The following is a 9,617-nucleotide window of genomic DNA, read 5'->3' as shown; positions in this document are numbered from 1 at the left end:
GTAATGACTTGACAGATGCAGAAAGAGTGAATGGATGAATGAATAACTAATTTACTACATGGTATTTCATTTCTTGAGGGTTTTTTTTTACAGGATAATTGTAAATGTATATATTTTTAATTGCATGGTATATTGAAATGTCAGCAACTGTATCACTGGACCAACAGTATTTTTCTGGCTATTGGATGACTGATAATAATGTCTTGATTTTCCTTTGGGACACAACAATATTGAAGGTTTTCCCCAGCAGTAGGGGAGCAGTACAGATGATCAATCATTGATGTCATTACAATTGTTATTTTTAAAAATAAATTTATAAAAATACTAAAAAAAGACCTTTTCACTATCTCATTTCTTCAAGTGAAATTTTGTATTGCATTTCAAGACTTTATAATTGAATCCACATGAAGAAATATATTTCAGACAACTGTTGAATTCACAGAAGAGAGTTTTAAATTTAGTAACTATAGAAGATGTTTTCTCATCATGCACTGAGCTCTGTTAATAATTAAATTAAAAATCAAACTCGCAGGGCAGGCCACAGTGACTCAGCAAGCAGAATTCTTGCCTGCCATGCTGGAGACCCGGGTTTGATTCCCAATGCCTGCCCATGTGAAATAAAAAAATTAAATTTGCAAAAATTTTACAAATTAAGTGAAACAAATGAATCTTTACAAAAGTGAATTACTATAATTTTCAAATATGAAATAAGAGGTTGCCAAAAATTGAACATTACTCTTTTTTATATAATAGTATTTATATATACTATTTTTAGCATAGTTTTTGAAGTATATAAGAAAGAATTTAACCCAGGTAACAGAGCAGAGGATAAAGAGGGGTAGGTAATATGCAAAATATAGCTAACCCTAATACATCCCAGAGTAATCTGCTCAGAAGATTAAAAAAAGTATCTGCAAAGTCTCCTTGAGGGACTGGAGAAAGAGGGGGAAATATTAAACTCTCCACCTGGGGAAGACCTGATATTCTCACAAGCATTGGCAACAGTCAATTTGATGGGCCTCTGATCTTGGGGTTCGCCCTTGTGAAATTTACTACTGCAAAGGAGAAGCTAAGTGTGCTTATGATTATGCCTCAGAGTCACCCCCAGAGAACCTCTTTTGTTGATCTGATGTGGCCTCTCTCTTTCTAACTGAACTCCGCAGGTGAATTCACTGCCCTCCCCTCTATGCAGGACATGACTCCCAGGGATGTAAATCTCCCTAGCAATGTGGGACATGACTCCTTGGGATGAGCCAGGACCTGGCATCGTGGGGGTGAGAAAGTCTTCTGGACCAAAAGAGAGAAGACAAATGAAACAAAATAAAATTTCAGTGGCTGAGAGATTTCAAATAGAGCTAAGAAGTCATTCTGAAGGTTATTCTTATGCAGTATATAGATACCCCCTTTCAGTTTTTGGTGAATTGTAGTAGCTAGAATTGTAGAGCAACAGCTTGAAACTGTTGGACTGTAATCCATTAGCCTTGATTCTTAAAGATGATTGAATAATTATAGAGCTTTTAAGGTGATAGACACTCTCTTTATCCAGTGTATCGACAGATGAGTTGGAAAAAAAATAAATAATAGAGGGAGGAAGACATGGGATATTTTGGGTGTTCTTTTTCACTTTTATTTTTACTTTTATTCTTATTTTATTTTTCTGGAGTAACGAAAATGTTCACAAACTGATAGCAATGATGAATGCACAGTGAATCACTGATTGTACAATTTGTATGATTATATGGTATGTGAATATATATTATATTTCAATAAGATTGCATTTAAAAAACTTATAGGCTAAAAAGATTAGATTTCCTAAATACTCTGCCTAATTTAATTACTCAAATAAAAATGGCCCTAGTATGGCTTTGATCACCCTTGGGTCTAATTTTCCCTTGTACAAAAATTTACATGGTAATTGATAGAAGTCAATATTGCTCCTCTAGCTCTTTTTTTTTTTTTTTTAAACAAAGCTGTAGCAATAGTTCTTAAAATTTTATCACATTAGTGTGGCCTCTGGACTCTATGAGAAGCTGGTCTTGATTTTCCCCTTTTAGCTTTTAGGACCAGGTTTGATAATAAATAATAAGTGTCTATAAGTCAGTGTGTGTTGAATCAACTATAGAGTTTAGAATTGACTCTAGTATGAACCCAAATAAAAGCAAAGAAGTTTTGTTTGTATCAATTACAATTTGTGAGTAATAAAAATATGCTTTCCCCAAAGTCTTTCAAGGACTATGATAAGGTTGCTTCATTCATTGTATGGTAATGAATAATTTGAACATAATTAACAAACTCTGCTTATGTAGCCATAGGTTCTAGGAAGTGTGTCTAGAAACCACACTGTGATAAGGAGCTGAAAATCACAGGCTCCCTCCATCACTGTGTTCTACTCTCCCCTTGGCAAAGCCACTCAGAGTGATGCAAACACAACTCTATTCATGAGTTCTATTTTCCTATGAAGTGTCTACATTTGTTTTAACTTGAGTTGCCTTGGTCTCTGGTAGGTGAATATTCCAGTCTTCCCCAACAATCTGATCCACAGGTGTTCCCTGAACCCATTCTACTGCTTTTCTTGCCTTGAAATCTTCACCGTTAAGTCATTGACCCACACCAGAGGGAGAGGAGCAGAATGGGTTTCAGGCCCAGAAGACCATTACTGGACATCAAATTGGTGTTTCAGGTTAGCTAGCCAGAAGCTCGGACTTGTCCATTGGATCCCAAAGGTCCTTTGCTAGGGACTTCCTGGATTTTTGGCTCTCCTTGAATTATTCCTCCTAAGGATTTGGTCATGAAAAAACAAACAAACAAGCAGGAATTCCTAGTCATATTCCTTCTTTTCTTTCTCAGCCCTCTTCTTTCTAGAGTCTACATGTTGTGCCTAGCATTCACTGTACATGCAGGGCTTCAACAACCACCTTTATCCTGTTGATTCCTAGACATATACGTATATATATATATTTCCCACCCAGTCCCCCAACCCTCCTGAGAAAGTTAGAGACACAGAGGAGATCTGATTTCAGGAGTATATGTTTTTAGCTTCAGATTCAATTCTTTCTAAAAAAAAAATAATAATAGAAGACTAATTCTGGTCCTAACATGAGTCATGTTTTCACAGGATCTATTCTGCTTGTGAGCCAGTGAGTATATAGGGACACCGTACATGGATACCTTAGTATCTGAGGTCTGTGTTTGTCTGCCTTTTTCTAGCTTATAACTTGCTTGTTCACAAGCTGTACTTATTTTTCCATCTCCAGATAGTAAGCTCCTGCAGGCATACTCCGGCCCTACAGAGAGAGGCTGCTGCTATCCAGCTTTTCTGCTTATGACCCAGTGAATAAGTTTCAATTCTCAGACTAAATGGGCTTTAGTCTGAGATCCAAGCCATGTTCCAGAATCCAGCTTTACTAGTGCTAAGCTTGAGACTTTGATCCCTAGTTGAATCATGGGTCAATTTATCAAGTGGTTCAAAACCTAGAGAGAAGCTGGGGTTTGAATTAGTGGGGCCCCACCTGTTAACCCCCAATACTTCACTTCACTTGGAAACACATCTTTTTAAACTTAGCTAGACATCACCTCCACCAGAAGTTTCCCTGTCCTCATCTCCATTCTCTCCTTTGAATTCAAGGCCCCTACTCTGTTCTTTCTTTCTTCCAGAGCACTGACCACAACATATTGAAGTTAACTGGGCCCTCATTAGACAGTCAGCCCCACAAAGGGCATTTTTAAATCCTGAATACCTAGAACTGTGCCAACCACCTAGTAGATGCTCCATAAATGTCTTTGTAGAAATAATTCAATACCCAATTTAGTATTAATTCAATTTAGTAGAAAATGATCTTATTTTTGGTTGGTATCTTCCATTTGCTCTTCCTCTTCCTGTGACAGCAAAAAAGGAAATATGATATCTTACAAATAAATTACAGATTATAGTCATGCTACATATTTATAACACACACTATACTGAGGTAGTGTACCACTTTGAAACTGTTGTGTATCCCAGAAAAAGCCATCTTTAATCCTGTTTCAATATTACTGGGTGGAATCTTTTTAAAAATTTGTTTCCATGGAGATGTGACCCACCCAATTGTTGGTGGGAACTTTTGATTAGGTGGCTTCCATGGAGATGTGTTTCTACCCATTCAAGGTAGGGTTGCTTACTGGATCCTTTAAAAGGGAACCATTTTGGAAAAAGCTTCAGAGCCCACACAACCAGAGATGTTTGGAGATGAAGTAAGAAAATACCCCCAGGAAACCTTTTAAAATGAGAAGCCTAGACAGAAAACTAGCAGCAGTTACCACGTGCCTTTGGAGCTAACAGAGGTGTTCTGAATCTATCAGCCTTTCTTAATTAAGCCAAGGTATCTTTCTCTGGCTGCCTTAGTTTGGGCATTTTTAGAGCCTTATAACTATAAACTTGCAATTTAATAAATTCTCTCTTTAAAAGCCATTCCATTTCTGGTATATTGCATTCCCATAGCTTTAGCAAACCAATATAGGTTGTATAACTAGTTTATTCTATAAAGAAGAAAAACAACTATATTGAACATGTGAATATGATTTTTAAACAATCAGCACTCATTCCCAGAACTAAGGTTCTTTTCTAAGTGCATACTCAACCTCTTCCTTCAGCCCTCTGGACTTGAGTAACCATAAGGGTCCATTTCAGTCAAGATTGTAAGAAAGTGGGGGGTGTGGAGTGCTGGGGGTGGAAGCTGGTGGCAGCAGGGTGACCGAGCCGAGCCGTCCAGTCCTTCTGTTCCTCGCTGCAGCTGCCACCAGAATCCTTTAGGTTGCGTGTGTTAGTTGTAAGCCTGCCAGGACTCCAGTCCACCGGTTCTCTCTTGGGCCACCACTGCCAGCTTGAAGGTTGGCCGGCCAGCTGGGTACTTGGCCCTCCTAACCCACCCCCTGGCTCACGGGCCAGGACTATGGAGTACATGAAGCTGGAGTTCCCCATACTTCCACAGTGCAAAGAGGATGCCAAGGAATGGACCTATCCTATGAGACGAGAAATTCAGGAAATTTTACCTGGATTGTTTTTAGGCCCATATTCTTCTGCTATGAAAAGCAAGCTACCTATGTTACAGAAACATGGAATAACCCATATAATATGCATAAGACAAAATATTGAGGCAAACTTTATTAAACCAAACTTTCAGCAATAATTTAGATATTTAGTCTTGGATATTGCAGATAATCCAGTTGAAAATACAACACTTTTTTCCCCCATGACTAAAGAATTTATTGATGGGAGCTTACAAACTGGAAGAAAAATTCTTGTCCATGGAAATGCAGGGATCTCCAGGAGGGATGCCTTTGTTATTGCATACATTAGGGAAATATTTAGAATGAAGTACAGAGATGCATTTGCTTATGTTCAAGAAAGAAGATTTTGTATTAATCCTAATGCTGGACTCATCCATCAACTTTAGGAGTATAAAGCCATCTACCTAGCAAAATTAACAATGTAGATGATGTCACCACTACAGATAGAAAGGTCATTTTCTTTCCATTCTGGTACTACAGGCAGTTTGAAGAGAACACATGAAGAAGATGATGATTTTGGAAACATTAACAACTGCAGAGAATGGCTGACTCAAGAGCAGCAGTGTAGAAGATGTGAATTTCTATTTGGGAAAGAGAAAATACTAGAGACCATAATAATGCAAAGTAGCAAAAACCAAAATGAAACAGGTAGTTTCTTTTCAATTATATGTTGCTTCCAGACACGTTTCTCTGCACTTGTTGAGCAACCTTTTAAGAAGATGTTGGATTTCTGCAATAGATGGCACTGATGATTTTACTCCTTTTTGTTTTTTTTTAATTTTTCACTTTACAGTTTTATTATAAACCAAGAATTTTGGACTTGTAAAGAGGTATTATTGCAATAATGCACTTTTCATACTTGAAATTTATTTGTATGATATAAAGTTATTACTTCAAACAAAATGCGAGTTAGGGGGGATTTGTTTATAAAGTTTGGATAATTTATAACAAAGACATTTACTGAAATTAGCTAAAAAATTCATTGTGTGTATGTGATGATATTGAGAATTACTGATTATATATGTAGAACGGAATGATACATTAGTGTTTTTGTTTGTTTGTTCTTAAATTTTTAACTAATAAATAAATTTTAAAAAATTCATTGTGTGTTATATATATATATTACATTTTAAAAATAATTTTACAGTTCAGTTTTATGATGGAACCTCTTACAGAAACATTAACAAAATGCAGGAATCTGCCACATTTCTCTTTTTTAGTATAACTCAATATTCTAATTCTTTATTTTTCTAAGCTCTTCTTGATCCTTCATTAATAGTGTTTAAATCATGTCATTAGCCTATTTTCCTTATTTTAATGTGATCCAGTTACTGCTTCCTTTCCTGTCAACCTTCCTAATTTGTCTTTTCCAATAAAAAAATTTTAATATAGGAAGACATTTTACTTTATAGTATCAGATTCTCCCCCAAAAAGGTTAGTTAGAAATTTCAAGTGACTTCCTTTTTGCATTACTTCTGTTCGAGAACCTGTTTTTTGTTTGGTTTTTTTTTTTGTTGTTGTTGTTGTTGTTTTTGTCTGAGAAGGTTCTAAATAGAATATAATAAACCAGTGAAGCAGTATTGGCTTTTTTCCCGTAAATGAATCCCAAAAAAGGAAAGTGCCTTGTGTTATTTAAAAAAAATAAAACGATAAATCCTTATGACCTCCAAAATTAGTATACCGAATAGTGAGAAGATTGTTTTCTGTATTTTCTTTGTGTTTTAAAACATAAACTAGTTTAAATAAAAAATATTAAGGTTTGACGAGACCTCAGTAAATTATCTGGAGCAAGGTCATTTTATGTTGTCTTCGTGATTCTGTGAGATTGCTCCAGCCCTGTAGAAGCTTTTCTCTAAAAATGCATTTACTGAGGAAGTGATTTGTGGGAGACTTTTTTATATTAGCTTTTTATTATGCTCTTTAAATTGAGTTAATCCAAATTTACCCCATAACTTGCAATAGCAAAGTCCCTTTATGAATCCTTGGTTCTCGGTATTTTTATTTAAATGTATAAAAATTGTTCTTAGAAAAACATTTGCTATTTTAAGTATGTGATGGGAGAATGAAGTGTTGATAATTTTTTATAGCTGATGACTTTAGGGTAGCACAAACAAAATTGCTTTGTATTTTACTTTTCTCAGTCCTTTCTTGAGGTGCTTTACTGATGGGAATGATTTCTATACATTCCCTTTGTACCAAGAGGTGCTATGCAGGGTAACCTATTATACCAAGTTACTTGCTTTGCTTTCCCATGATGTAATAATACAGTAAAGGTATTTTACCTAGCGTAGTGGGAGAGTGGGAAGGATTAAAATGCTTTGCTGATTAAGAGTCAATTACTGTTGACCCAGGTGATATTCTTCTGATTTCCTTTCCTTTCCATTTTACCAAACTGAAAACAGTGTAGTGCTAATCCCATTATGGTCAAGTATTCTGTTGTGTGATGAGGTCATTTGGTGTGGTGGTCTAGTGCAGTCAAGATTTGCATTGGATACTTAGAAATTCCAGTTAGCAAAGTGCCAGATCACACACTTTCCTGTATATGGATCGCTTATTGGACAGGTCAGCAAAAATCTCTCCTGCAATTTAATAATCTCTGATACTTCATTCTGCAGAGAATCTTCATAACTGTAAATTTAGGTTTTAAAGATGAAGAAATGAGATTTCTTTTATCAGCTTCTTAAATTCACATATCCTCTCTAGTAATCTGGCCAAAAAGACAGGTTTGGTTATTGATATTAATTTGTAACTGGTAATTTTCCACTTTTTCTAGCCTCTGTAAATTATATGCTGTTACTAAAGTGCCTGCCCAGTGCTGTATGTTAAAGACAGTTTCTCACAAACATTAGTAAAAGGAATGCCATCATCTTGGAAATATTAATGCAGACAAAACATGGAGTTCATTCTTCCATAGGAACATTGCAAGTTTGTTCTTTCTTGGATCCACTTTTACCTAATATTAAACTAATTCTTCTGGTAGCTCAAAAAAAAAAAAATCATAAGAAAGTTAACTCTTACTAATTCATGTTCATTTAGAGACCTGCCTTCAAGGTTCGGGTTAGGATGGTCTGACCTAACATATGAACCACAAAGCATATAGAAAATTAAAATTCTATATTTGCTGGTTTGTAAAAAAATTTTAAATAGAAAATTAAAATTCACTTGGTAGTGGAGGGAGCTCCAGATAGACCTCAAAATATAGATAGCCATCCTCCCAAACAGCTGAAACTGAAGCAGGGCTCAAACTTGGCTGCCCATGACTTAGGGGGTCTTTGAAATCCTTGATGCCCAGGATAAACTCCAGACTAATGGAATCAGAATCTCTGGGGGCACAGTAGGTCACAGCTCCCAGGTGATTCCAACCTATAGCCAAGGTTGAGAAGCACAGCATCAAGAGAGAGATGCCCTTGGTGTTTAGAGAGACAACAGGCCTTTCAAAAATCATAGTCATGTAGAGACAGGTGTTCCAAATCATAAGTGTTGAGTTCTTATTGTGTATCTACTTACAACCCTATATAGCCTCTCCAAGATTTTAAATATATGTTTACATAATGATTTGTTTGTATAATGACTATTAATTCTCCTCAGTGATTCCACGGAGGTAAGCACAGGGAGTTATACAAATGTTGAGACTATGCATTTTATCAAAAAACTTAAAATTTGTGTGCCTTTTTATGTTCTAGGGAGCAACAATTTCTCTTGAAGTTCCTTCTCCTGGAAATGTAGGCAGACTTATAGCACCTAAAGGACTTCGTTCCTTTAAAATAAGGACGATGCTGACAAAGCCAGCAGTGGGAGTAGCAGCATCACTATTATTGCTGCCATAAATCAGCTTAATTACCCCTGTTGCTTTGGGACATGGCAGGAAAATACTTCTCCAGTCATTAGTTCTTATTATCACTTCATTGGCCTGGTTTCGCTTCTTTTTTGTTGTTGTTGCTGCTGTTTTTGGAAAATGGGAGAGAAGATTTACTAGTAGAGAAACTTCTACAACGATGCAAAAGAGCTATGGCAAGAGGCAGTAACACTTTACACTCCTCTCCTGCATATTTATAAGGCACAGTATTGCAATGCATGCCTCAGTTTGATATTTGCGTATGAAAATAATATGCAGCAGGTGTTTGGAGTGTGAATGAGGGAGCACCACCAAGGTTCTCACTGTAGCAGGCCTGCTCACTGGCTAAAAAGCTGTACTCCAGCTTAGGCTGTAACCCCCTTGCCCCAACCATCATTTCTAACCTGCAAGAATAGGGGTAAGTATGGAGAGGCATGGTTTTTAATCAAGGTAAAGGACTTAAGATCCAGGCAAACGGGCGGGCAATGGTGGTGCAGTGGCAGAGTTCTCGCCTGCCATGCCGGATCTCCGGGTTCGGTTCCTGGTGCCTGCCCATGCAAAAAAAAAAAAAAAAAAAAAAAGATCCAGACAAATTTGAATTTTAGTAGTAGTAAGAATTAATACTTCTATAGTGCTTCCCACTTCCCATATGCCAAGCACTATTCCAAGTGCTTTAGATACTAACTTATTTAAACCTTACAATCTTCCCCATAAGGTAGGTATTATTAGCATCCTT

At 36.5% G+C, this 9,617-nt stretch overlaps 1 pseudogene; it reads left to right on the top strand.

The window, feature by feature from the left end:
- Positions 1 to 4,928: 4,928 nt before the first annotated feature.
- LOC143676371 (serine/threonine/tyrosine-interacting protein pseudogene) lies at positions 4,929 to 5,595 on the top strand (annotated as a pseudogene).
- The last annotated feature ends 4,022 nt before the right edge of the window (positions 5,596 to 9,617 follow it).

The sequence above is a fragment of the Tamandua tetradactyla genome, chromosome 3, assembly GCF_023851605.1.
Source record: "Tamandua tetradactyla isolate mTamTet1 chromosome 3, mTamTet1.pri, whole genome shotgun sequence".
NCBI classification, from domain to species: Eukaryota; Metazoa; Chordata; class Mammalia; order Pilosa; family Myrmecophagidae; genus Tamandua; species Tamandua tetradactyla.
This window is presented reverse-complemented; position numbering and strand designations above follow the sequence as displayed.